Below are 27,715 nucleotides of genomic sequence, written 5' to 3' on the forward strand. Positions count from 1 at the left end.
CAGTGAGGGGTCGATGCTCCATTGCCGTGCCAGGGAGAGAACGGGAGCTGAGGATGAGGAGAGTCACTGCTCCAGGATGCTGCCGAAGGGGAGAGGGAGGAGTTACTGATCCCAAACTTGCAGTGGGAGACAAGGGAGAGTGAAGGGGAGGCTGGGAAGGAGTGGGAGGTGATGCAAAAGGGCAGGTGGGGAGGGAGCCTCTCCATGTGCTGGGGTCTGGGGGGCGTTATGGCTTTTCTGTGACCTGCCTGCTATGCGACAGCCACGCTGAGCAGGGCCGAGCATCGCTGTCGAGGCTGGAGGTCTCCTGGCGGTGAATTTTTTTTTTTGAACAAAGCCTGTGAATCCCCAAAAAAGGAACAGGCAGCAGCCCTGGGATCTCGCGGGTGACCGAGTGTGGAGGAAGTGTAGCAAAAATTACAGACAGTGGCTGGTTTGCATCTCCCTCTGGCTGGGAGCCAGCCGGGGTTGTGAGCCCACTGCAGCATCCTCTGCCTCCTGCTCCCCTCCAAGGGGGGAAAGAGGCTGGAGGAGCAAGGTTTCACTTCGACCCTCTCCAAAAAGGCCTCACTGTTATAAGAACAGGGTGACCTGGAGACACCCAAACAGCTTAAAATAATGCTCACCACCAAGAAGTAAACTTGGACTCCAGTCAATCTTTTTTTTTTTTTTTAAATAAATAAAAAAAAATCCCCGCCTGCAATAAAAAGAAGTGGCTTCAATACCCAGCCCTCCCTCAGCTCCTCTCCGCACATGCAGCCCCTTCCCCTTAAACCAGCCGAAAGTGAAGCCTTCAGGGACGTGGTACCCGCCATCGATTTTTCGTGGAAGGTGCCCAGAAAGGACGGTGATGGACTGCGGGGCCGCTACCCCCCGACCGCAGCAGCCGGCGCGGGGGAGCTGAGATGGATCCATCGGGAAAGGGTTGTTGCTTCGCTCTGGCTGTGGTTGTCGGAGCCGGGGCCGGGCTAGAAAAAGCAAGCGGAAACCATCAAGGTGGAGGAGAGGAAGCGAGGAAGAAGAAGAAGAAGAAGAAGAAGAAGAAGAAGGGCCGAAGGGCTGGGGCGAAGCAGCCATTAGGAAAGTGCTGATGCAGAGGTTCCCTCGTGTCTACGGGCAGAGTTGGAGGAGTTGCTGTTCACGGACAAAGGCAGCAGGAGGGAGTGGAGCTTTGTAGAAGCCGGAGCCTGTCTCACTGGGTGTCTGTGTTTCATTCCCTGTCAAAAGCCTGGGAGCTGGGGGAAAAAAGCAGGGAAGCGGCGAGGCTGCAGCGCTCGCTCAGGATCAGATAGCAAGGAAGCCAATAGCGGCGAGAAAAAAAAAAAAAAAAAAAAAAGAAAACCAACCCACATCAACCAACCAACCCACCCACCCTCCACGCTGAGGCTGGAACAGGCAGGTCCCTGCCAACTCCACAGCACGCAGCAAGCAGGGAAGAAGTCCACCCTCCCCGGGCAGGAGCGGAGTTGAGCCCGAAGGATATTTGATGACACTTTGGCAACGATGGGTCCCCCAGCATCTTCCAGAGCCCATTTGAGGGTGAAGGCTCTGAAAGCACAGAGGGAGTTTGAAGCTAAATTCACCTGAGTCTGGATCTCTTGGTCGCTGGGATTTATCTATTTTGCTTATTTTCTCCAGGGAGAAACCGAACCAAGAAAAAAAGCGTGGGGTTTTTTTTTTTTTTTTAATCTCCCTCCTTTTTTTTTTTTTTTTTTAATTTTTTTTTCTTTTGGAAGAAGATATATATATTTTTTTTTTTCCCCTGTTGGTTGGAATGGAGGGGTTGGGTCTGTGCCTAAGAAGCAGCAGCCGAACGTCGGTCCTGGGAGAAACCCGAGTGGATGTGGGGTGCCCTGCCAGCTAACTCTCCAGAACCCGCAGCCCCACGGCCGGGGGGGCTGGATGCAGTGAGAGGTAAGTGCCGGCTCCGGTGTCTGCCGCCAGAGAGCCGGGGCGACGGCTCCTCCGCTCCTCCAGCTCCGTCTTAATCCCAAGTCAGAGGCAAAAACAGCAGTCTCATAGTGAGTCAATCACTTCCACCTATTGCAGCCCTAATGGAGAAATAAGACAGGGAAGTTTCGCAGCGGCAGCTTCTCGGGGGAAGTTCCCCCTCACCCCTGTACCCGAAATGCCAGGCTGGGGGGGATGTTTAACCAGGCTGGCCGCTGTCACCGTACCAGTGCCATGGGCCCCCCTCCCTGCCCAGCCAGCAGCGAGGGTTTGCTGCTGCCTTTTGGGGGAACGCCGGTTCCTCGCCGTGCTCCTGCTCCCCTCCTGCTTCCCCCAGGCCAGCTCGCTTGCTCACCCAAAACTTTTGCACGCCGGTTGTTTTTTGGCAGTGCCCACGCGGGGTTGTGCCCCTCTGTGCCCACACGTGTGGATCCACATGCGTGTGTGACACACGCTCGCCTGACCCTCTTACCCCCAACTCCCCGGACCCCACCGGAGTGAGGACACACTCAGGGTGAGCCCGGGAGCTGTGGGGTTGGGGGGGTGCTTCGAAGGCAAACTACGAAACGCAGGGAAAAAAAAGCAAAGCGAGCCGAGCGCGACAGCGGCAGCAGCAGCATAATTGCATCACTGTAATAGTATCGGCGCTGAGCACGAGCCAGGCGAGTAAAATTGTCCAGAAAATGAGCTGTACTAAAGTGCCTCCAGTTTGCAGCACCTGCACGCCTTCGCTGGGTGCTCGAGGCCGTTCGTATTTTTAGAAGTCTCTCTTAATTATAGAGCGAGGAGTGTGAGAGGGAAAATGGTGTGTATTTAGCAGCATTCGTTCCCGGACAGTTTTGCAGTGAATATGAGCACAAAATCACCAAATAGGGGTGTTTTTTTTTTCTCCCCCACTGCTCTTGTGATTTTGAACCACCTGTTTTGCCGTGGTGTCGACAAATGAGGGCTGGATTTTTTTCTTTCCTGTTCTTAGAAAGCGTGGCGATGACTTTGCCTGCAAAGAAGATGGGAAACAGTCCTGATGCCTTCCCTCTGCACCCCAAATCAACCCCAATTTCTGTGAGACCTCCCCACTCCCCATGCCAGGGGTGACACTGGTGGGGACAGGGGATTTGCACGCCCGTGCTGGGTGCCTGCAGGCACCAAAGAGCTGGGGATGTTTCACAGCTCACTGTGGAAAAAAAAAATCCACAACAAACCCTGCAACAACTCATTTTGCTTCTATAAATCTCCTTCCCCTCATCCCCTTCTCTGCAAAACTTTCTGGGGCCTTTTGTTTGGAACAGCAGGTGAAATTCCCTTTGTGTGAGCACAAAGCAATGAAGCCACCAGAAAATAATGAAAACAAGACTAAAAAAAATTTTTTAAAAAAAAGAATAATTAAAAAAATCCTTGCCTGCTCTTTTCAGGCCTGGAATAACAGTGTGCATTCCCGTCTGTGCCGGATAGGCTTAATAAAGCTCTGGCTTTGCTGGGGAAGGCACGGTAAAGGCCACTTGATTTCTTGCCTCTGATCCAAAACACACTTTGAAATCCTGTGTTGCCTCTGCTGCTCTTTAACCAAAAGAGTTGCTTTGCCTGTGAAGTCAAGGAGGGTTTTTTTCTGAGCCCTGGAATGACCCTGGGGATACAGCGAGTCCCTCGGGAGCAGGTGGGGTGGGATGTCGATGTCCCCACCCCGTGCCGTGGTGCTCCGTGATGCTCCTTGATGTTCCCAGTGGGGTTCCCCTCTCCCCGCCGGCCAGGGCAGCTTCCCTGGCAGCGCGGTGGAAACCGTTCCCGCTGCGGATAAACTTCGCAGGAGCTGTCGGGGGAACTGCACGGCGAGCTCAGACCCGGCGTTTTCACCCCATCTGTGTCAGGTTGTAGGGTGTGAATGTGCCTGAGAGACACGGCAACCTCACCCAACCTCTGTGCAGGTGGAAAGAGGCCAGGTTGGCAGTTTTTGGGGGGTGCTGTCTAGAAAGAGTGGGAGCGCTGTCACTGTGAGGGATTGCTGGAGGGATGGGTCCATCCCCTCTCCTGTCGCCGCTCGGCTGTGTGGCACTCGGAGCGGGCACCTTACATAAGCAGCGATGGCAGCGCCGTGCCCCGGCCTTGCCACCCTTCTCTACCACTGCTGGGCCCTGCCTGGCCTCCTCCACCTCCCTTATTCCCCACTCTGGGGGTCCCCTCTGGGTGAGGGGGCTGTTGTATCCCTGTGGGAAGGAGCATCACGCCCGCACTGTCCCGGGTGGACAGGGTGGTGAACGGCTCCAAGCGCAGGGGTTTGTCCGTGGTTTCTGTGGAGTTCACAATTTCCTCCTTCCCGGTGCTGGCTCTGGGGTCCCCAGCCCTGGGGAGCTGGCACCAGGCTCAAGCCCCTCTTCTGCACCCCCTGGCTAAAGTCCAGCCTAATTTGGGTTCGGCAGTGCAGAGCAAGGGCTGGCTCTCATGGATGAGGAGGGAGAAATTGTCCTCCAAGTGTGGGGATACTGGTTGGCAAAGCACCTGTGTCCCTGTCCCAGATCACGAGCCTGTCCCTCCATCCCTGCTGCAGGCCCCTGTGTGCCCCAGTGGCCACCTGTCCACCTGCCCTGCACACAGTGTGCCCGAAATGGAGGAAGGGAGACAAAAAAACGAGCATTAAGAGGTTTGGGAAAGGCCCTGCACCCCAGAGAGCAGAGCACGGTGTGTGCCTCACTGCTCCGGCTCCACTCCAGCTTCTGAACAGGGGTGGGAGGGAGAAAGGTGGGAGTGGAGTGGCAGGTGACTGGGGGTGACTGTAAGCCTGTCACCTCACTGGGCTATGCCCCTCTTCCATCATTCCTGGCTTGTTCCTAGCTTGTTCCCTAGTTCTATCTCGGTCCTTCAGTCCCAGCTCGATCCTGGATCCCAGCTCGACCCCAGTTCCCAGCTCACTCCCTCGTTCCCAGCTTGCAACAAGGCAGGTCTGCCAGTGGGCGATGGATTTTTTACAAAGCTCTTTCAGATTCCCCTGTTGGACTTTTGAAGCATCTGGTATCACTATCTCAGCGTCATTATGAATTAATTAACATTAATTTCCTGTTCTGGTATCTCCCATTGCTGGGAGCCTTAGCCTGGGCTTTTTCCCTCGCCACACACCTCCAAACAGAGATTACCACGTCCAGACCGTGCCTGGCAGAAAGCCAGAGAGAAGCCAAGTGTTTGGGGGGCTGTGGGTTCCCCACCCCTGTGCCCATCCTGCACCGTGGCAGGGGATGCTGCCAGGCTTCCGATGGTCTGTGAGCCAGGATAGGGCTGGTCCTGGGAGAGCCTCACTGCTGCCAGCACTGCCTGCCCACTTGCTGTGCCCCTAGCAAGGGGCACAGGCGTTTTGGGGATGGGTGATGCCGGCTGTGCCATCCCTCACCTCCGTTTCCCTGCGGGGACAAAGGGCAGGTGATGCTGAGGCTGTCCCGCAGGGGAAGGATCTTCCCTCCGGCTCTGGGAAATCCTGACCCTGGCTCCCCAGCCTGTGCTAGAGGCACCAGGGATATTCTCCCTCTGGGATGCTGTCCCAGGGATGCTAATGCCAAGGATGCTGCTCCAGGGAATGCTGACCCCAAGGAGGTTGATCACAGGGATGCTGACCTGCTGGATATGTGAGGATGGGAATACAGACATGGCAGGACAGGATGAGGCCGGGATCCTTTGCCCCTGCCATGTTCATCCTGCTCTGTGAGTCACCCCGAGGGAGGCACAGCCCAAGAGTGGCCACCTGGTTCCATCCCTGAGCTACCCTGCACGGGTGAGCCCTGGTGAGTCCAGAAGGACTCCAGAGGGATATGGGCACAGCACCTTCTGTCTCTCAACCCCATCTCACCCCTTTCCCTGCCCCATTTCCTCCTGTCCCCCCACCGCAGCCCCCCTGCCACCCCCATGTGCCCTATGGCAGGGCCACAGCAACCCCCAGGGCCCCCCCAAGCCCCGCTGAACCCTTTGCAGTGTTGGCCGAGTTGGTGGCGTTTCCCCGAGCTCCGTGAGCCCCGTGGCTGAGGCGGGGAGGGGGTGGCAGCCCCCGGGGGGGCCCGGGGGATAACCCCGGTGTCCTACATCCCCGGAGCCCGGCTCGGGCTTACATAACAGCCGTGCTGCAGTCTGCTCTGCTCAGCGCCAGTGCCACCGGCAGAGCTGCAGCGCGGAGCCCATCTCCCTGGATGTTTGCTTTTTGGGGAGAGGGGGGAGGGAGAGGGACACCTGCGGGGGTAGCCGAGCCTCAGGGAGTGGCCAGGACCTGGAGGGGGGCTTGGCAGAGCTGACTGGGCACAAGGTGGGGGTGTCTGCCCCCAGACCCCTCCGTCAGTGACCTTGGGAACCAAAATCCCCCCTGTGTGGCAGCACGGCGTGGAAGGAGGGGCTGGGGAGGGGGAGAGCAGAGAGGGCCCTGCCGTGATCCTGAGTGAGGATCAGGTTAGAGAGCCTGTTGCATCCTCTGCCAACCATGCTGCTGTCTCTGTCTCTGGGAGAGCACTGTGAGGATGGGGAAACTGAGGCAGGAGGCTGTGACATCCTGTGGGGAACAGGTACCAGGGTCCCTCTGGATGGGGAGGGGATGGGAAATTACCAGCCCCTCGGATAACCCCAGATTGGAGATGTTCTTGTCCAGCCCCAACTCTTTCCCCCGATCCAGTGTCCCTGCTTGGGCCTTGCACATGGGCACAAGGAGCTTCTGGAACTTGGGGCAGCATCCTGGCAGAGAGGTGCAGCTCTGCAGTGTGTGTCATGTCACAAGATATGGTGGGACATCAGGCTGGCTGCAGGACCCTTCCTGCTCCCAACTCGAGTTCCCAGGGAGCCACAGGTGCTGGAGCAGGGAGCTGGGGGGAGAAACCTCCCTGCCAGGTTGTGCTGAGGCCATGGTCTGACAGGGCACCTGTGTGTCACTGTGCTGACCACGTGGCAGCACCCACTGGGAGCCCGAGGGTTGTGGGTGGGCTTGGGGTGCTGGTAGCAGCCCCAGGGCTCAGGGTGGTACTTGCTGAAGGTCCCTCTCCAGCCAAAACATCATGACAGTCCCACTCAGGCACAGCTCTGCCCTGGCTCTGCTCCAGCACAGCTCACCGAAGCAGGAGAGTTTGTGTCCCAATGGTCACCCAGTGCTGTGGGGACCTGGTGGGTCTCTGGCCCACCCTGGGGGTGCAGGGTCACCTGGTGCCACCAGGAGCTTGGCTGTGCCTCTGTGGTACCTCATGGCCAGTGCTGAGGTGGGGGTTGTGCCACTGTGGGAAAACCTGATATGACCCCAGTACAAAAAAAAACGTGGGGTCACCCATCAGTGAGAGCCAGGGCATCCTGCAGGGACCAAATCACCGAGACCTCCCCCTCGCTCTTCCCCCTTTGCCCCTCGCTCCCAGGCCCAGCTGGTGTTTCTCCCAGGGCTTGGTGGGATGGAGCCCAACCAATCCCCCCCCTCAGCATCCTGCCAAATCCACTGCCTTCCCTGAACATCCTGACCAGCCCTGGAGCCCGCTGTGCTCGGCACAGGGACCCCGCACCCCGCAGCCAGGGGGAACCAAGGACAACAGTGAGCTCATCCCTCCTGCCCAGGCTGGGAAAATCATGGCATTGTGCTCGCTGCAACAGGCTCAAAGGCCTTTGGTTCCCTTTTAGGACACGTCTGGAAAGGAGCCACTGAAACAAATGCCAGGAAAAATAACCCTTCAGTAGTGACCACTTTCTCTGTGGGTTTGGAGGGATCTGAATGTGGACCCCTCACCTTGGGAAGCCCTTTAGGGCTGTAGGGATAAAACTCACCCCGGCATAGGCCCTTTGTTTCTGCTCGATCCGGACCCGTGGGATCATTTTAATGTTTGGGAAAGGGGGGTGTTGGGTGCTGCTCTGGATTGTGCTGCCCTGGCAGAATCCCCCGTGGGTTGGACACCCGGCGTGGTGGGATCCTGCTCCCCAGCCAGGGTGGGATCTGGCAGCTGAGAACACCCTCCAACTCGTTACACACATGGGCCAGCTAATCTCCATCTGACAGCGAGTCATCCTTCCCACCGTGCTGAAGGCTGGAATGACAACGTGGTTAAAGGGGCTGATGAATTAAGTGCATCTTATAAATACATCAGATATTAAAATTCTCATATAATTACAGTGCAATGGATTATGTGTGGTGCTGAAGGGGAAGCGATTCAGCAGAGCAAAGGAATTACAGTGATAGAGGAGAGGCAGCGGAGCGTAATTACACCCAGCTCGGCTCTGATGGGGGGGTAGAGCAGGGGCTGGTTTGGAGCTGCAGTGAGAGCAATGCTGAGCGGCACAGGAGCTCTGCTGGCATCCAGGGCTTGTCTGGGATGCTGCAGGCATTAGGGAAAGTGAGTTGGACCTGCAGGGTCTGTGGAAGGGAGTGGGAGAGGGCTCTGCTCTGCTTCAGCCCTTGTTGTCCCAGGCAGGAGGGCATCCTGCTCCCAGGCTGTCTCCGGCCAGACAGATCTGCGGGCTTTGACCATCCCTGACTCCAGCACCCCACTGCTCCCAGTGCTCCTGTGTGTGACCCAGCAGTCAGTCCTTGAGCAGATCAAAGACAGGACAACCTAATTCCCTTTTCCCTTTTTCCTTTTCCCTTGCCCTTTCCTTTCCCTTCCCTTTTTTCCCCTTTCTTTTCCTTTTCATCCTCCATTAGTTGTTTTTTTCTTGTTTTCCTTTTCTCTCTCTTTTTTCCCTTTCCCCCTCTCTCACGCTCCACGTTCCCAGCTCCCCAGGCAGCTGTAGGTGTGAGGTCCAGGCAGAGCTGCCAGGTCACCCTGCATCCCAGGTGTCACCAGACAGCCCAGCCTGTCACTCAGTCCCTCTCCCCTCCGTGCTTTCCAGCATTGGTGGCACAGGGGGGTCTTTTTGGTGCTTCCAGCCCCCCTGCCCCGCTGAGGGGGTGCCACCTGCAAGGGGCCTCGTAGCCAGTGTCCCCAGCACGATCTGGCTGCGGAGCTGCCAGAGCAGAGGCTTTTCCCTAATGAGCTGGTGCCAGTTTGCTAGCTAATGACATGGAGCAGTGCCATCTCCAGACAATTAAGTAGTGTTGTCCCGGGCTCTAATAAGGGCAGGGAGGAAGCCAGGCGTGGAATGCCGTGTGCTGGCACGTGCACGGGCACGGAGTGGGGCTGCGTCGAGGTGCCCACCGAAACCCTGCGAGGGCCACTGGCCCGTCCCACTGCCACCCCTGCTGCCGCCTCCTCCTCCTCCTTCTCCTCCTCCCCAAAAGGGCCGAGGGTCCCACAGGACACTGTTCCCATCGTGCCCCCACCCTCGGTGAGGACACGGGGCTGTGTGACGCCCGCCTCCGCTTGCACGACAGCATTTGTTCGCTAATTAGCAATAGCTGGCAATCCGTGCCGTTCTCCGCCGTCACTAATTATTATTAATTATTTCTCATGCAAATAGGGTTGGGGAGCACAGTGCTGAACGCAACACAAACAAAAACAGTCCTGGGCCCAGGCGTTTATGTAACAGGAGAGTGGGCACTGCAGGAGCCCCCGGAGTCACCTGGGTTCCACACGCTGTCCCCTGAGCAGGGTCCCTTGGGAGCTGGGGACAGGTTGATGGCATCAATGGCAATGGCCACTGCAGGGCTGGTGCTGGAGGTGACTGCAGGGGTGAAAGATATGGGGTGCAATAGGGAAAATGGTGCTTTTTAGGGTCCTGCAGGATGAGGGTGGTAGGGGGGACCCAAGGGTGGAGGGAGGGTATGTTGGCGATGGGTAGTTGAGGCAGGTGCCACTGGCAGACATGGGAAGGCGATCACTGTGTGTTGTGAGTGCTGATGGTGTCCTGTCCCATCCCTTTCCCCACGGTCTATCCCTAGGAATGTTGTCTGGGGAGAAGTTGGGAAGTTTCACCAAAGCTGTTACAATAAGTGGAAGTTTCCTGTCTCCGTCCTCCCATCTGGAGGGTGGATGGGACTGGGACCCAGTTTTGTGTCCCCCTCAGCCCTCTGCCTGGTGCTGATGGTCCTGGGACATTATTCCAGTGCTCTCTACCCCCCCTTTCCCCTCCATCCAGGTCTCTCTCCTCAGTCCATGGATCCCTTCCCCTCACATGTCTCTGATCTCACCATCGACCCCAAATGCAGCCACCCATCACATCCCCATGTCGTGGAGCAGTAACACCAGTGACCCTGTGCTGCAGGGACACAGACTGGCAGCAGCAGGGCCCTACTCAAACCCTGCTTGAGCAATGGGAAAGGGAACTGAGAAAAAATGGAAATTAAAGAGAGGAAAGAATTAATAGGGATCCTGCCTCGACCACAATGGCTTTGTTTCAGGAGAGCTGATACCACACGCTGGCTAACACTGCGCCTCAGAGGGTTTTGGGAAGCAGAGAGGTTTTGGCAATGCCCAGGTGCAGTTTTGGTGTGTGGCGGATGTGAGTGTGTGTTCGAGCTGGGCTCAGCCACTGTCTCTGCCCAGCCACTGATGTCCCCTGGTGTCCTGTCCCTGTCCCCATCCGAGCGCTGCACCATGAGGCAGCCGCTGTCATAAAGCAGAATCCGGGCAGAGCAGAGATTTGGGGTGAGAAATGTGTTCTCACAAGGCCATGCCTGTCCTGCTGGGTGCCACTGCGGGCCAAGTCGTGGAACAGCAGCCATCCTGGCTGGAGGGCTGTACACCCTGACTACACTGAGCACAGGACAACCTTTGTGCTTGTAGCAATCCCTGTCTCCATACAACAAGCTCCAAGTGGATCACCTGTATGTCCCTCCCCAGCCCTGGTGTTATTTGCTTTTTGCACTTACTATACCCCCCCAGTCACTACCCCGTAAAGTTTGTTGCTGTATTTCCTCCACCCTGGGGTACTCGCTTTTTAGAGGAACATTTCTTTAGGGATATTCCCAGCAGGGATGGGAGAGGAGCAGCACTTTGCACAAGCTGTGCTCAGAGCTGCAGCGACGTCCCGACAAAGCTCTCCCATTATTCCCGTGCCTCATGTCCATGGGGAATTCAGCCTCTTTTCTTCCTTCTCAGCTGCAGGAATCAGCTCTGGCTGCTGCCAGGGTTATCTCCATCCTCCAGCTTGCAGCACGCTCTGCTAGTTCCCCATCCCTCCGAGGGCTGGGGCTTGACCCCAGCCGGGCAGCGCATGCTCCTGCGGAGGAGGACGATGGCTTTATTTTCCCATCACCAATAATGGGTTTGGAGATAAAATCTGGAGGAAAAACTGGGGGCTGGTGGAGGTTCTCTGGCTGCTGCCTGGGCACTCTGGTGTGCTCCATCCTGCCCCATCCTGAGCCCAAGCCTGGGCCGGTGGCTGCAGGGAGGGCTGAAGCCAGATGCCTGTTTCTAATAAAGCTCAGCTCCCGCCGTGAGCCGCGCTCACCCCCGCCCGCTCCAGATGATAACGGCGGGGATGCCGCCGCCGGACGGGCCTGGCGGTACACGTGAAAAGCAGATGAAGGTGAAAGGATCTTGCATCTGTGCACTAGCCCAGATTTGTGGAGTAAGGGTGCTCTAAGGAGCATCTTGCCCGAGACCTGTGCCCCGTGGTGGGTTCGTGGGGCTGTGGGGGGCCGGAGGCGCAGGAGGAGGGCCGGGACGCTCTGTGGAGCGCAGCAGGAAGGAAGCGCTGGGTGAGGACACAGCCAGCACTGCGTGCACGTCCTTACATATGTGCTATTTTCAGCTTGACGGGGAGCAGGCCAAGTTCTCCAACAGATTGAGTTTGGAGATGAAATCCTCCTCTCCTCCTCCCCGCTGCCCAACACCAACTGCCTGCAGGCACAGAGGGTCCGAGTGTGCCCAGGGCACCTCACTCTGCCCCACGTGGTCCACAGTCCCACTGGGAGACGCACGCACTGTCCCAGCGGTGACACTGCCCAAAAACCCCCACCTCGTAGCAAGGCCACTGGATCTGCTCAGGGAGGCAGCTGCTCTACCTTCTCCTTCTTCACTTCAGGCTGGTCTCACACACCAGCCCCCCAGCATCCTCCCAAATCCATCCCCACTCTGGACCAGTAGCTTCACCTGCCTTTCGCTTAACACGCTCATGCACACTCCCATCCGCTCTCTCTTTGCCTTTTGTTCTGGGCAGAAAATATCCCTCCTTCCTCCTCTCCCCAAATCCCCGCTCCTGTCACCTCCCTTCACCTCCAGCACTGTGACCCTTCCAGAAGTGCATCTGCTTTTGCAACCGTGTCCTTGCCCTGCTTGAAATGCAGGAAAGAAATCCATGTGCAACTTACTGTCTCGGCACCCTGTAATCATTTTGTCAGCCGAGAAGCACTTTTGTCAAACCCCCACAGGCAAACAGGGAGGGGATGGATTGGGGGGAGGCACCTGACACCACTCTCTCCTCTTTCCCCCTTTTTCCATCCAGGGTTTTGCTTTACTGGTGGGACAAGCACTGGGTTTTTCTCTCATTTTCCTCCCCTCGCGTCTCAACAACTGTCCGGAGAGAGTGAAAGGAATAAGGAAAACATTGCAGGAGAGCAGCGAGGCTGGAGAAAATGTATTGCCAGAGGCTGGGGCTGCTCAACAAAGTGCAATTACGCAATGGGAGGAGAAAGCTGTTAGGCCGGAGAGGGTTTTCCAACCAGGACTAATGGAGCTCCAGGCCTGGTCACCTGGGATGGCCCCAAAGTGTCCCTGGCCCCTGTTGGGTGCTGTGGGGTACTAAATGGCTCCTTCTGTCTTGCACATGAGCTACTCTTGGAGGTCTTACAGCAGGAGGTTGATGTCACTGGTTTGCTCCTTCCTGAAGGCAGCAAACCGGGAGGCAGTGGCTGCCTGGCCCAGTCCTGGGAGCCCAAACCTTTCTCCAGGGCCAAGTCCCTGAAGGAGACATGGTTGTCTTCAATGTCAGCTCTCCTGCTCCGGCTCTGGGAGAATGGGGTGTCCCTTTCTTGTCCCCTTCTGCACCTCTTCACAGCCATGGGTGACACCAGCCCTTGTCCTCCAGGAAAAGGGTGGAGGCAGTTAAATTTGTCATTCCATATGGGCTCAGGACAGATGGGTTTCCCAGGGACAGGAGGATGGTGGTGGGGGTGGACAGGCTCTACTTCAACTATGGGGACCTCTGATTTTGTGGTTCTTCCCTCCCTGCTTTCCTTTCGGCTGGCGCTTGCCCGAGCATCGGGGCGATCTGCCTTTGCCAGCCTGCGTCACACCAGCACCACGGGGGGCTGGCACAGAGCTGATCCGTTCTCCCTAACCTTTTCCACTAATGAGGAAGCAAACGCCTGGGATGGCTGCAGCGCTGGAAAGTTGGAGCCGTCGCAGCCTGACAGCCCCATGACTCTGCCTGTGGCCCTGTCTTCCTTTCCTGTGCCCTTAGTGGTGTTTTGGGGGTAACAAAGAGGAGCTGGGAATGAGCTGATCCACAGAAGTTTTGTGCCCAGGTTGGTACCACCGAGTGGAAAATGATGCGCCGTGAAGCAAAGCGCTGGCTGAACCTCGCCTAACAAACAGGCGCTCGTTAACTCTGCCTGAAGTGCTCGCTGGCCTCCAACACAGGGGGAAAAAAAAATCCCCAAAACCCACTTTGCAAATGCTGCTCGTCTAATTAGGGCACGAGGAAAGGCTCATCCATCCTTATGTGTCCAGCGTGTCCTCATCTGCGCACGTGAAACTCGGGCCATCAAACACTCCCAGCCCGGCTCCCGTCCGCAGACAGGTCTTTAAATCATCCCCGAGCTCTGGGGAAGCTGCAGACAGCTCGAGAGCGGAAAATGAAAAGGCAAAACGTTGCTCCTGGAGCTCCTGCCCTGAATTATTTGCTCAGCTTTAATAATAAGTTACACGCAAGCAAAGCTGGAGCTGCTCAGATGATTTTCTGGGGAGAGCTGGCCCAGTGGGTGCTGCAGTGCCCAGTCCCCAGCTCCTCCAGCACCCTTGGGCATGGGAACAAGTGAGCTCCAGGAAGATGGGCTGGGAAAAGAGAAAAAACAAACCCTTCTCAATGCATTTTTGTGCAGTATCCAGATGCAGGAGCTGGGATTTAAGTTCTTTATTGATTTTTCTGGTGCTGGAGGGGACAGCAGAGTGATCCTACTCTGTCCTCTCTCTGTTGTCCCCATCGCTTCCATGGGCTAATACCTGGCAGGAATCTGCAGGGAAAACTCTGGACTGTTTCCCTGCCTTATTCTAGGCTAGTTTGACTAAATCTGGCTCGTTTAGGATGAATCACTCCGGCACTGCTGGTTGTGACCTGCTGGCCACTGTGCTTGCTGAGCTCCTACAATTCCTCTTTTATTGATGAAAATGAGAAGTTGCTTTTTCTGCCCTTTTCTCCAGGATCACAGACTGCAAATAATGATGGCCTTAAACACAGGCTATTTCCCAGCTTTCTGGGGATGGGATTGCTGGGTGTTCAGCGCTGGTGGCACCAGGAGCCAGACCTGAGCTATGTTAACATGGTTCAACAGGCATCTTAATTTAACTCTCTGTAATTTAACTCCCCTTAATTCAACTCTCCCCTTTCTCAACTTAATATCTTTTAATGTGCACAGTGGAGTAGGTCTTGCCACCTGGATCCAGCTTCATTGAGCTGAGATGAATCCCATTTTCTCTTCCACGGGGTCACACGGAGCACAAGGAGATGTTTGCACCGAGTGCCTGTAGCTGAACACATCTCCCTGGATTTATTGGTTTCTGTTTGCTGCTTTTTCTCCTGCTACCTTTCCGTGGGGTTATTTATAGCCAGACCAACTCTGCTCCCATCCTTCTCTCCCCCCAACCTCCCCAGGTGTTGCCTTGAGGAGGCAGGTAGCTTGTTGCCAGTGAAGGATGCTGTCAGGGCTTAGCCCAAGGGCACAGGTATAAAACTTCCTGCAGGAACAATCTGCTGCAGAAATCATGCTGAAGCAGCCAAATTGGATGGTTTCAGGGGATCAACCAGGACTGCACTGAGATGATCTCACCCGCTTGCTTCCAGCCTGATCCCGCTGCTTGTGTAACTCAAACATGTTTTGCAAGGAAAATCCAGCCTGACAATCCTTCACCCTCTGGACTGAACCAGGACCTGATTTTGGCATTTCTGGAAATAGCAAAGTATAATTCTTTACACCCTCCATCCCCCCAGTTTCTTCTCTACGTGACTCCCATGAGAGCCCCAAGGAGTTTGCTGACACCAAGCTGTGCCCCCCAAGACAGTGGAGGGTGTAGGGTCATGGTTAAAAGATGTGTAGATGTAGCAGTTGGAGACATGGATTAGTGGTGGACTTGGCAGTGCTGGGTTAATAGTTGTGCTAGATGACCTTTGAGATCTTTTCCAACCTTGATGATTCTCTGTGGTGCAGGAAGGCCAGGGAGGTCTCCAGGAAACCGGTGAGTGGCTCCACATCTGCCTGGCTGCCTGCAGGACCCTGCAAACTTCACCCCAAATTGAAAACATGCTTTTAGGGTAAAAAACCAAACCAAAAAAACCAAACACAACAAAAAAAAGCAGTAGTTGCAATGCCATCTGTGTCTGCAGCCTGGCACAGTGGGGACAAGCTGCCCGAGCACCTATGCCGGGGAGCTGAGAGAGGTGGCACGAGCCTTCCTCCTCCCTTCCTCCCCCTTGGAGAGGAATGTCCTGTTTCTCTTGGGAACAACATATCTGCTTGGCATCTCTCTCTTTGGAAGCTTTGATTTCTTTTCCAACTGTGGCTCTCCAGCCTCAGCAGCATGTCTCAGATATTTTTCTCCCCGCGGTCCCCCTCCTGTTGATCCCAGGGGGGAAGGCTGGTTGGAAACCTCTCCAGCAGCCCTGGCCGGACGGGATGGAGGGCTGGGGGGCAGCGAGTTGCCAGTTCATTTGTTTTCCTTGATGGGGCTTCAAGAAAGTGATGGGCTGATGAGTTTCGAGTCTCAGGGGGGCAATTTCCCTGGCAGCATCTAAGTTGTGTCACCTCTCTGCTTGGCTCTGTGACGACAGTGTTGATTTGAATTCTTCCAACTTAAGACTGATTTAAATGATGGTGAAGTTGGGGGGTGGCGTGTGGGAGTAGAGCACTGAGCGCTATTCTTTTTTGGTTGTCATATGCCTCCATAAAGACTTCTGCCTTGGGGATTTGCATAGATCCGTGGTCCAGATTGTGCTACAAAACCCACCGGTGGTCTGCAAAGCTATGGCAACGGCTTCTGCCGGCTCCCGAGGCAGATGAAGCCGGAAAGTTTAGGTGTGTTTGTAAATCTTATGCTGTGATTGTTCCTTTTTGCTTTGGGAACTGCTGACAGGGCTTGGAGGGCATCTGGGAGACTCCTGACCCACAGCGTTCCCCCTCCTCTACAGCCCCATCCCCAGGGAAATGTCTCACTGCATCTTCATTCTATTCTATTCTATTCTATTCTATTCTATTCTATTCTATTCTATTCTATTCTATTCTATTCTATTCTATTCTATTCTATTCTATTCTATTCTATTCTATTCCATCCCATCCCATTCCTTCCTATCCCATCCCATCCCATCCTATCCTATCCTATCCTATCCTATCCTATCCTATCCTATCCTATCCTATCCTATCCTATCCTATCCTATCCTATCCTCCTCCAGTATGTACTGCTTTGCTGAGCACTCCCAGCCTTGCACTCCAGACCACTCTAATTTGATAGCGAGATGGTCAGGGGGAAAAAAAAACCTAAACCAAAACAAACCATTCTTGATGTTTTTGTGAAAAATAGGTGTTTGGGTAATGACCTCATGGGGAGGGAGGCTGCAGAGCCAGCCAGTCTCCTACCAGTGAAACCGCAGGAGGTGAAGGAGTGGGATTGTGCAAATGTCCCAGTCACAGGGAGAGCTTAATTCGGTGGTTGTAATCGCTGAGGACACGCACATCTGTAGGGAAGCAGGCTCCCTTCCTCGCGCTGCTCCCAGAAGGGCTTGTTTGTTTAATTTTATCTCGCCGAGAAAATTATAAAAGGAAAAAAAAAAAAAAAGAAAGAAAGAAAAAAAACAAACCACCAACCACCACTCAGTGGTTTTCTCAACTGCAGCACAAAACCGCCCCAGCGGAGCCTGGAGAGCGCCGGGAGCGGAGCCCTCGCCTGAGCCCAGGTATTTCCGTGGGGAAGAGGGGCAGCGAGGGGCTGTGTGACCCCCCCATCCCCCGTGCTCTGCCAGGACCCCTCTGCCTGCCTGTGTGTGGGGCCGGGCAGGATGGAGTTGGCTGTAGGAATCATCAGAGCTGGAGAAATCTGGACATTGCACCCACCACTCTGCTCTCCCACTTCCACCCCGTGCTGATAAACCCCGCTGCCCAGGGCATCTGTATCCAGAAAATAGGGAGATATTTGCTCTTTGAGAGGCTGGAGGAGGATGGTGGTCTCTCTGGGGACCCCAGCAGCCTGGCTCATCCAAGTGCCAGCAATGCGCTTTCTAACTGATCAGAGTGGGCAAGGTTGGATTTTGGGGCAAAAAGTTGAGATCTCTGTGATGGATATTTGGATGTAAATCCAGGCCAGAGTGATGGCTGGTGCTGCTGGACAACGTGGGAGCGCTTGTGCTCTGGTTTCAGCTCGTTTTCCTCGCTGCCATTAGTTTAAATTTCCGAGGAAGCCTGGGCTTGGCATCGGACGCTGACATCCTTTAATTTAACAAATGTAAAAACGGGACCTTTTCCAAGTGGAGTGATTAGAAACGTCCCGCTCCGTTCCGCAGCCGCCGTGTCGGGCCCTGGCCGGGCCGTTCGCTGTCACAGCCGCCCCCACTCCCCCCTCCCCACGCCGGCGGGGCTGCGGCTGAGACCTCCCACACTCGTCACACGGGTGTGACAGCCCGTCATCGCCGTCCCTGCCCGCCGCTCAGCGCCGTCGGGAGCTGCCGGTGGTCCCGGCTGGCAGGGAGCGACAGGGGGGATGGATGAGGGCAGGGGGAAGCTTGTCGGGGTGAGGGCTGGGTCAGTGTTCCCCCCCTGGCACCCCCTGCAGCACCCGCGGAAATTCCGTCACCCCTCTGCCCCGAGCAAGGGCCTCCTCCGCCTCCGGGCTTGCGTACGATGGCGCGTGTCCCCCCTAAGCTGCTTAATGAGGGTTAAGAAGCTAACGGGCTTATTTCCAACAACGATTTCCACAGCTCTGCAGGTGGCCCTGGAAGCGGCGCGGCCCCCGCGCCCGCCCGGGAGCGTCCTGCCGCTATTCCCACCAGCCGGCCTGAGGTGCCACGAGCTTGTCAGTGCTCAGCCAGCCGCCCCAGTCAGATCGGTGGCCTTTCTCTGGGTGTTTTAACACCCTGTTACAACGACCCAGGTCGTGGTTTAGGTAGGGAAGTGGAGGAGGGGGTGGCATCCCTATGGATGCATCACCCCCCGCCCTGGTCCCTCTCACTCTGCCTCCAGAGCATCTCTGCAGCATCCCTGGGCGGTCGCCTGGAGACGGCCCCGCGGGTTGCCACAGCGACGGAGCCTTCGCTCAGCATCCCTCCAACTCCCCAGCCTTGGCCGAAGTTGGGAGAGAGGAAAATATCCCAGGGAAGGGACACCACGCTCCCCTGGGGTGGCAACCACAGGGCTGGGCGAGCTGAGACACAACTGGAGGATTTGGAGGCAGCTGCGAGGTGGTGGAGAAGGGTTTGGAAGGTGCCTGTGTGTGTAGCAGGGTAAAAAGTGGTGGAAATGGGGCTGGTGGAGGGCAAGGGGTACCTGCAGACGCTGGGGGTGGGGGTCAGCACTTTGTGGGGGACAGGTGCTGGTGCAGGAGTCTTGCATGAGTTCTCCCAGCAGCAGGGATTAACAGTCACCATGGCAATGTCAGCTGTGCTCAGGTTGTCGTCTGTCATGACACCCAGCACGTGCTGGGATGGGCTGGAGGGGTGTGGGCACCTGAGGTGGATTCAGACACCAAGAACCCAGACAAAATCTTGGGGTCACCTGCACAGGATGGGGGGACTGGCCACAGAGCCAGCGAGGTCCCTCAGGGAGGGGGTCCCACAGGGTGGCACAGTGGCACGAGGACCCAGGGGACCTGCTGCAGTGAGGGAGAGGAGGGTGAAGCCCTTTGGGCTGACAGTGGTAGTGGTGCCCCCTGCCAGCCCCACCACGGAGGGTTCTCCCCCCATCCCAAGCCTATAATTACAGGCGATGTCCGTGGAGGGCGAGGAGAGGTTACGTAACTTCGGCATTTGGAAAATTCTTTCTGCTCCCTTATCGGCTTTATAAATATCTCCAACTGGGGCCAGGCCAGGCTGGGGGGGAAGGCAATGACAGGGGTTGCAACCTGTCCCCATGCTTGGACCCATCCAAACACTGTGCCTCAGTTTCCCCTCTCTGTGGACAAAAGCATCCCTGCTTCATCCCGCTGCTCTGCTAAGGGGAGAGCTCCTTGCTGTCAGTGGTAGTACCAGTGTTTTTCCCTCCAACAGAAAGAGAAGGTGATTTTTCTTCCTCCCCTGCAAAAGGCTTGAAGGAACTTTTGGGGCATGGCCATCATGGTCCTGGCAAGGTCTTGCCTTGTCCTAACCCGGTCACATCCCCCAGGTTTGAATTTGTTGCGTCCTTCTGGCTGGTCTTTCGTGTCCTAAAAATCCCTGGGTGGAGGCCATGCAGTTCCTTAGCTGCTGTGTTTTCCCAGCAGGATGGGTGCTCATCCTGCTCCCCTGTTCTGCACAGCACCACCCCAGCCCTCCCGACCCCCACCATGGGCACAGCTGAGCCAGGGGGCAGTGGGGTGCCGGTGCATCGCTGGTGACCACTGCAGGAGGTGCAGGGTTTGAAGGGGGGGGGCTGGAGCAGGTCCCCCTGCTCACATGCACTTGCATTTACACCACTTGCAGAGTTCTGCCCCTGGGGGGATGTCGGAGGGCGGCCGGGGCCGTGTCGATAGGAGCACACATGGCACACACAGCCAAGGGCGGCCGGGCTGGCGTTGTGTAACTCTCCGTGCAGCTCTTCACGGAGGGACATGTCACCGTGTCCCACCCTCCTCAGTGCCACCAGACCTGGCCCCTGCCCTGGCCATGGCATGCCTTTGCTCTGTGCCCACCCATTGCCACCACAGCCACCCTTCTGTGCCAGGGTGCTGCGTGACATCTGGCATCTCCAAGGGATGCTGGTGGGCAGGACTGGGACCCCAGGGTTGGCTGGCAGCAGCGTGCCACCGTCTTTACCCTCTAAACCTTCCCTTGACAGTATTTTGGTTTGGTTTGCTGGTGCCCTTCTCCTCATCATCCCATTTGTGCACACACAGCAGTGCCCGGGCTCGCCAACGCCAGGCTTTGCAATCGCCTTGTTCATTGTAGGGTTGCCCAAGGACACATGTGGGGGTTGTTATTTTAGGGCTGGCCAAAAAAAAAAAAAAAAAAAAATATAGGGATCCCTTCATTGCTGTTGTGATCCTGCAGTGTGTGCCTGAGTGAACCATCCATCAGAGATCTGTGCTGTGCAAAGGAGCAGGGAGGGGGGAACACAAGCAGATGTGCACCAAACATTGGTGGTTTAAAAATGACCTTATAAAGTGCTCTAAATGCCCAGGTCTCTGCCTGCAGGGTCTGTGGGCACTGGGCCCCTCAAGGAAGTGATGCACGACAGCACCCAAGGCTGGGGCACAGAGACAATGAGTCATTTTAGGGATCTCGATGTCTGTCTTGTGGGTACCTTCACAGCCACCTCCATTCAAAAAGGGCTTCCCAAGCGAGGTGGGTGGCCCGGGAGGGACAGTGGGTGCCCTGAGTGGTGTCAGTGGGATGTCCCTCAGAACCTCACCCCCAGGCTGTGGGGTACCAGCCTTGGTGGATGCTGACGTCGGGCAGAGATTTGGGGTCGGGCTGAGAGGGCACCCAGGGCTGGTCCCCGTGGGCAGGGAATGATGGAGGATTAATTGAGTCTCTGATCTCTGACGGCGAGAGGGGACGGGGAGCGTCGAGCCCCCCCGGCGTTATGCAACGCCTGTGCTAAATCTTCACTGCAGCAGATGAAGACGGTCCCCAAAATACCCTGCCCTGCCTTTGCTGCCCTTGCAGCTACTTGGGTTTGGGGTCACGACCGAAGTCTGGGGTTGTTCAGCTCTCCAGTGATGTCAGGGAAGAGTGGAAAAGGCAGAAACATGGGGCCAGAAACCTGACCTTAAAGGGAGCCCTTGCAGGAATGAAGGCACTGAAACTCATGAACTGTTGTGGGCAGAGCCATGAGCTGGAGGAAAACTTGTAGCAGCAGAGCAATGAAAAGGCCTTTTTCACCTTGAAGATGCTGGGCAGCACCACGTGTGTGCCAGGGGTGTTTGTCACTCCCAACAGAAAAGGAGGGGCACTTTTGTTCCTGTCCTGAGAAATGTTTAGAAGTGGGGTTTGTGTCATGGCCATCACTAAATGACAAGAACAAGCTGATCTTGCCTCGGAACACGGACTACCTGGTCCCATTGTCTGATCCCCCAGGTCTGAATGTGTCTCATGCTTCTGACTGGTCCTTTTACATCCCAAAAACCTCCAAAAACCCCCTCAAGCTTCTTCCCTTTCCAACCCCCCAAGACCACTAAGGCATCTTGGGCTTCCAACCAAGATTTCCCTCCCTACCCCTTGGAAATAGCCCCGAAGGAGCAGGTCTACCCCGCTGGTGGTGGCTCCCCGGGGCCACAGCCGAGGTGCCAGCTCCTGTACATGTAGGGAAGAAGCCAGGCTGTAACCTGAGCTCAGGAGAAATTAGCCAGGACAGCGGCAAAGTCCCCTCTCGCCTGCTCGGCCGCCGGCGTCGGGCGCAGAATCCGCGGCTCTCGCTGCCATCGCAGGGTAAGTAGGGCCAGGAGGGCGACTCTTCTCAAGCATGGTGTGTCCTTCCCCCCCATCTCCACCCTTGCTGCTGGGGTTAACAGTGAAGTTTAGAACTCTGCTGATGCCTTAACCCAGTGGTGATGCTGAGGGGTGCTGGAATCAAAATGCTTCAGGGGTGGAAATGACGACTTTTTACCCCGGCACGGATGTGGAGCCAGGAAAACTGCCTGATAACGGAGCGTGGTCTGTGTTTCTCACCAGGAGTTGAACAGTTGGTAATGCTTGGATGGAGCAGGAATAATAGTGGGTTTAAAGCCCAAAAGAGAGTGGAGGGTACTGATGAGCGGTTGATGGCTCAGCCTTGCTTACGTCCCATCTCCCCTTGCTTGAAGGGATCCTGATTCTCCTGGTCATTCTGCTCCTTTCCATGCCAATTCCCAGCTAGAATTCCACCCATCACTTCCAACCTACCACTGTACCTTCAGGATAAACATTTCCTGGGTGCAGGCTCTGCCCACGCAAGGGATTTCCTAGAGCAGGAGACACGGCTGGGATGAAGCCCAGCATGTATTCGGATTTGGGAGCATGCAGGAGAGACCAGGGCCATATGGGTGAAGATCACCCACCCATTCAAGAAATCCTCTGGCCTACACAGTCCAGGGATGGAGTTTTTTGGCAGGGAGGCACCACCACAGCCTGGGCAGGGAACAGGACTTCCTTGGGGACTTGAACAACTGAGTTTGGTGATATTTCAGTTCAAAGCCACAGACACCTCCCAACCATAAATCCCACCTGGTGGGCTCCTCTTCACCCTCCAAAGATGCTGCTGACTAACAATCTCCTTCACTGGAGCCCTGACCACACCATCTCTGGGCAGCTCCCACTGGTCACCCTGGCAGGACATGGGGAGCAGGGATGGGGCACTGCCACTGCAGAACCTCAATTCCCGGGGCTGCAGGGCTTCCAGTAGCAGATCTCTGACATACTGCGGGACAAATCCTGCTGGGTGCAGGGTCTGGAGCATCAGCAGGCAGGGAAGCCTCCCCTCCCCCTCACTAAATCCCTTCCCCGGCGCAGGACAGTAGGTTACGGGACTCGACCAGAGGTTGGATTTAAGGAGATTACAATTTCTCCCCCAGGATAATCTAGAAATTCAATTAAAACTCTCTGTCTCTCGCCCGGGCTGCAGCAGGGCCACGGGGCACCCTGTGCCCTGCAGCCATGGCCGGGGAGCGCTGGGGAGACCCCCCAGGGCACACACCAGGTAAGGGCTCACCCCCTCCTCCGGACAACCCCCTACCTGGGGAGCAGCTGGTGCTCTGCCCCTTCCCAGGGTGATTTCCTGGGGTATTAACACCCGTCCTCTGAGCCAGGGCAGCTGAGGGGGCTGCGGGTATGAGGGTAGCCCAGAGGGTTAGGTGGGTGTCACAGGAATAGGGCAATCTGGCTGCATCCCCCTCAAAGGATGCTTTTGAGGCATCCTTCGGCAGCCCCCGGTGCAGGTGGTCCCTGCCAAGGCCTGCACCTCCCCTTGCCCTCATCCTTAACCCCAGCCATGTCCCGCTGTCCAGCCGTATGGATTCGAGCAGATGGAAAAAGTCAGTGTCTCCCAGGCGGGCAAGATGGGATTTCAGGACCTGAGGGTTTGCAGGGCTGGCTGCGGTTGGGATGAGTGTGGGAGCTGCAGCATTTCCTGACACCTGGGGCATCACCTGGGAGTGGTGGGGGCAGCGGGGGTGGATGTTTAGCCCTGGGGTCCTGTCACTGCAGCGTGTGGGTGCTGGAGCAGGGCCGGGTGCTGGAGCTGGAATAGACATGGAGGCAGCCAGATCGGAATGCTCAGACCCCTTATTGTGTCATGGAGTCGGGGACCAACCATGTGCTCAGTGCAGCCTCCAACAGGATCTTTCCCAGGAGCTCCCTGATCACATTTATCAGGAGTTTGAGGGTGCTTAAGCACAAGCCTGTCACTCTGCAGAGGCCACCTGGCCCCAGCAGTGATGAACGCTCCACGTGGCCCTTTTCCCTCCTCCCATGCCCGTGGCATCCACACGTGGCTCAAGGGGACAGGGATGAGCCAGCATCTCTCCATGCACCCCGTCACCTCCGGTCTTCCCACCAAGGGCCTTCCTTTTCCCACGTGCCTCAGTTTCCCTTCTGCATGTGCCATCAGGGCTCACAGACAGCGACTTCTCAGCTGCTCACCGGTATTAGGGGGGTGTGGGGGGGCCCAGGAGAAGGATGTGTGCCTGTAGCTGTTTTCCACCTGTGTCCCTGCCAAAACAGAGCAGGTTTTTCTCATTAGGGATGCACTGTGGTAGCAGCCTCTTGCCTGTCCTCCCTGGCAGTGGAGGGGAACCAGGGAGCCATTTATTCTGCGGATACATCGCGAGGTATCCTGGCCCTGCTGCGTGCTGACCCTTAATTTGCTGGAAGTGCTCCAAGATGGGGACTCAGAGGAGGGAGTTATTCAGGCACTGGTGCTGCCCCAGCACAGCTCGGGGAGCCCCCAGCTCTGCTGCTCTCCCCTCGCTTTGTGGATGCTCAGTGCTGGGTTGTTTTGTCAGGACATGGATGAGCAGGAGAGACTTGGGCAGTCTTTGGCTGGGCCGTGGTCCCAGGTGGGGAGCAGAGCTCCCTCCTCGCCGCTGACATTGCTGTCCTGCTGCTGGGCCATGAAGGGCACAGCTGTGGGAGATAGCAGCGTTATCTCCCGGCGCAGGGCAGTGTTATCTCCCGGCACAGGGCGGGCAGCAGCTCCGAGTGTGACCTCCTCACACCGACCCCTCCCGCGTGGTCACCTCTCCCGCCCCCATGGGACCTGCATCCCCAAACTCAGCTCCTCCAAGTGCCCGCCAGGCCAATTCCACCTGAACACAGCCTGGTGGTCTGCACAATTCCATGAGAAAATCAGTGCTGGGAGGATGAGAGAGCGGGGGGCAGCCCTGATGGCTCCAAAAAGCGTCCCCTCCAGAGGTACAGGGAAAGGTGTGATGATAAATCGCATTGACACATTGAGCCGGCTCTAAATAATGACTTGCCCGGCACTCGACACATTTTCCCAGCGTACTGGCTGTTCCTAATATTGTTGTAACATTTAACATCCCTTTAAAAAAAAAATAAAAATAAAATAAATAAGATTAACCGTGCAGTTGGTAGATTGCTGGAGACACTTGGATTCTCTGCGGGAAACGGCTCCGCAGTGGGAGTTGGGTTGCTGCAGTTTTGTGGCAGGAGTTGTTGCCTCTCGTGTCAGCTCATTAGCTGGGGTAGTCCATGGCGTCACTGCCTTTGGAGCCACGGGGAGCCAGGGGCCCGTTCATTCCCGAAACTGATATTATGAGCCTGTTTTGTTTCCTCCATGTTAACACTATTAGCGCTGCACGAGGCGCGTGGCGCGAGCGGCAGGAGATGGTCCCGGTCCTGCCTGACACCCAGCATGGGCTCGTCTGCACTGAAGCTGGGCTGGGAATGGGATTAATGGGCAGTGATTATTAGGGGAAGTTTTGGCTTTGTTCCCGTGAGGTAAAATTGTGATGGCCAGGGGTGTGAAACTCCTGGGAAGGAGGCAGGGAAGGGGATGTATCCCCCTGTAACACCTCCACCAGTCCCCTGGGGCAGTGCTGGTTGTGGGGAGATGCCACGGGTGATGCTGGAGGATGCACTCCTGGCCCAAGGAGATGTAAGGTGACCATGGGGACACGGCCCCCAGTTGGTCCCCCATCAGAGCCTGTCCAGCCATGAGTTTCCATGTGTTGGCATGAGCCCTCTCCCAGCCCGAGCCTCCCGTGGCGGCAGCCTGAGGCTCCAGACTTTGAATTTAAACCAAACCAGAAATTCGGCTTCCAGTGAACTCGAGAAAGTGTATTTCCAAACAAAACTGTGCTAAATAAAGTACGAGCCGCAGGCGGCCTCCTGCTCCAGCAGATCCACTCCACTGCCTTTATTTAGCTGCCGTCTCCCCGTGGTGCCCCTGCTGGTCTGGGGGGGGTGGGGGTGGGGTTGGTCCTCCCAGGAGCTCTGGTGCTTCGGGAAGGACTCAGTCCCGTGGCCTTGGGGAATGCTGGGGACATGGGCTTTGTCACAAGAGCTGCCCTGTACCCAAAACAATGTCAGACCCTGGGGTCTGTCCTGGCATTGTCCTGCAGCAGAGGGGTCCCTGAAACCCTCTGTGACGTGGGAGGAGGGGGAGGAAAGGGAAGGAAGGAAAGAAAGAAGGAAGGAAGGAGTGGAGAAGAAAGAAAGGAAGAAAAAAGAAGGAAGGAAGAAGCGAAGAGAGAAAGGAAGAAAAAGAAATAAAGGAAGGAAGGGACAGAGAAAGCAAGAATGGAGGACAGCAAGGAGGGATGGGGAAAAGGGTGCAGGCAGGCAGGAGCAGTGGTGGTGACTGGGGAGCACGAGGGTCCCTGGGAACCTCACTCCAGGTAAAGGCAACGCTGCTGCCTCTGCAGTCACCCGGCCACGTCTCCCCTTCCAGTACAGTTAATCCAGACCCCAGCTAATCCTCTCACAGGTCACTGGGAGCTCACTGCATTTTGCTCACTTCTCAAATGCATCTAGAATTAATTAAAAAAACCACCCAACTCTAAATTCATCCAGTGGCAAAAATACTCAGCGTATTCCGTGGGGTGAGCTGGGGGGGGGTGATGGAGAAGTAGTCTTTTCTGGCCCCAAATGCTCAATTCTCATAAAAAACAAAAATAAAACCAAAACAAACAAAAAACCCAAACAAACAAAAAGGAGAGAAATTAATGGGTGTAGCCAGGATGATCAGGAGGAAGACTTGGGATGGGAGACCAGGTTGGAGTTTGGCAGTGTGAACCTGCAGCTGGCCTGACAGGTCAGCTCTGTAAGGCCACTTTGGTCCCATCTGACTTCTAATGACTACTGGGCTGTAAATGTTGACCATTAATATGAACTCTTTGTGCCTATTTTATTATTTTCCATGTCTCTAAGGAGGGAAAGACTCTCATGCTGATGGTCCCAACCATGTGCAAGCAATCCTTTGGTCTGCTGAGATGCCCACCAACAACTGTGGTGTTTGAAAAATCAACTTTGTGGATAAAAAGTGGTTGTGCCCAGATTGGAGCAGGTGGAGATGTGTTGTTTGGTGTAAGGTGGTGGCACACATGGGTTTGTGTCCAGCACCTGGGAGGTTTGAGCAGTGCTCCTGCTTGTGGTGTTGGGCTTCTGGAGGCATTCCTGTTTCCCAGGCTGGATTTGGGGAGCATGTTCAGTAAAAGGCAGTCCAGGGTATCATTGTGAGCTGGGCTGATGCAGCCCCAGGCAGGCTGTGCCTGGCAATGCTCCCTGGTGCTGGTCACTGTGTAATGGAAAGGGTGTGCTTGTCCCAGCGTGTCCCCAGGCACCGGAGCTGATTGCAGGAATCGACTGCATCGACCGGGCCAGCGGATCCAGCACAGCATGTACAGCCCGGCGGGTTCACCTCTGCCCCCAGGCAGGAGCTGCTGCCTCTGTGCTGCAAGCATGGGGTGTCGTGGGGGGCCTCTGCACCTGATCCCACACCACGCTGTTGCCCTGTACAGGTCTCAGTGTCAGCAAGGTGGTTCCATCCCCAGTGACACATCCCACGGCATTAAGTAATGGGTGACCTGTGGCAGGAGATGGTTTGAGGAGTGTTCCATCAGTGCCAGCTCTTTGGGGTGCTTGGGATGTGCCATGTGGCTTGTCCACAATCCTACCCACTCTCTGACACATCCCTGTGAGGGGCTGGGAGGGTCCAGCAGCCTGGCAGGGTCCCGCTGGGTTCCTCCACCAAGGGCTCAGCTGCACTGAGCAGCCCACCCAACTTGGGCCACCTCCCCCATGTCCATGTCACCTCTCTCCCAGGCAAAGCGGAGTGTAGGTCCTTGACCCTGCAGTTGAGCCCTCCAGAAGGGACCAAAACAGCTCCCCATTCCCCAGTGGCAGCTGTTCCTTCGTAAGGCTTGGCCAGCAAAACCCATCTGTGACCGTAGATGGCTCCATGTCCCAATGGATATGTTGGGAAAGTTGCTCCTCAGGACATCTGAAGGCCCTGAGTAAGTGCCTTCCCGGGGCCTTCTCCAACCAGCTGCACATTGGCCGTGTCCTCTCCCATCCTCTGGCAGGAGGACAGAGGTTAAATCCACATCTCCCTGTGCTTTCCCTT

At 56.2% G+C, this 27,715-nt stretch overlaps 1 protein-coding gene across 1 annotated transcript in view; it reads left to right on the forward strand.

Moving 5' to 3' along the window:
• Nucleotides 1-846: 846 nt before the first annotated feature.
• Nucleotides 847-27,715, forward strand: part of LOC126641152 (ATP-sensitive inward rectifier potassium channel 12) — a 31,189-nt gene continuing 4,320 nt past the window's right edge. Inside the window, exon 1 of the mRNA XM_050317559.1 lies at nucleotides 847-1,914. The gene's annotated coding sequence lies outside the window, so the exon portion shown is untranslated. The remainder of the gene's footprint in view (nucleotides 1,915-27,715) is intronic.

Source organism: Myiozetetes cayanensis, unplaced genomic scaffold (genome assembly GCF_022539395.1).
Source record: "Myiozetetes cayanensis isolate MyiCay16 unplaced genomic scaffold, myiCay2020 scf20-37, whole genome shotgun sequence".
Lineage (NCBI taxonomy): Eukaryota > Metazoa > Chordata > Aves > Passeriformes > Tyrannidae > Myiozetetes > Myiozetetes cayanensis.